This window comes from Merops nubicus, unplaced genomic scaffold (assembly GCF_000691845.1).
Source record: "Merops nubicus isolate BGI_N331 unplaced genomic scaffold, ASM69184v1 scaffold27903, whole genome shotgun sequence".
Classification (NCBI taxonomy): Eukaryota; Metazoa; Chordata; class Aves; order Coraciiformes; family Meropidae; genus Merops; species Merops nubicus.
This window is the reverse complement of record NW_008597327.1, coordinates 5004-5965: the sequence shown is the minus strand read 5'-3', so window position 1 is coordinate 5965 and position 962 is coordinate 5004.

Below are 962 nucleotides of genomic sequence, written 5' to 3'. Positions count from 1 at the left end.
GGCCCTTGGCCTTGTTGAAGCTCATCCCATTTTCCCCAGCCCATTGTTCCAGGCTGGCCAGATCCCTGTGCAGAGCCTCTGACTGTCAAGCAGATCAACAATTCCACCCAACTTCATATCATACTGACGATGCCTCAATCCCCTTGTCCAGATCATTGACAAAGATACCAAAGAGAACAGACACAGATACTGAGCCCTGGGGACAACACCTGTGACTGGCCACCAGCTGTAGATTTAGCTTCATTCCCCACCACTCCTGGTGCCCAGTTTTACCCAATGAAACACACACCCAACCAAGCCATGAGCAGCCAGCTTCTCCAAGAGAACACTGGAAAACTCAACAGCTTTACTGAAGTCCAGGTAGACATTCATGTACAGCCCAAACCCTCAGGCACACAGGGGACTGGGAGCATGTGCTGTGGCTGCAGACACCAGCCAAGCTGGAGGGACACAAGCACACCACCAGACTGCTTCACATCTGGCCATCGGGCTGCTCCAGCCGAGCTCCAGCAGGGAGAAAAAGCCACAGAGGAACAGGAGCTGGGGGCTGCGTGAAGCCCCTTGTCCCACCTCCCTGGTGGACTGATGCTCTCCAGCACCCCCCACCAAGCGCTCCAGAGCCCCGTGAGCACTCGCTGGAGCCTGTCCTGCCAGCTGTCCCCAGGTCACCTCCACCAGCCAAGAGGGAACAGGCGTGAGGAATCATTCTTTATTCTGCCATCGCTGTCGTCTAGTCAGCAGAGCCCCGCTGGGCTTTGGCCAGCTGGTGGCCAGCCCAGGAGAGCAGCAGAGCCCCAGTTGTAGCCCCGTGTTCGTAGGAACCACAAAAGCTCCGCTGGGGCTGCAGCTGCAAACCTTCAACCCACTACATTGCACTTGGAAGCCAAAGCACCCGACCCAAAGCTTGCGGACAGCAGAGGGACGGGGGGACCTGTGGCCCACCACTGCCGTGGCCCTTCTGC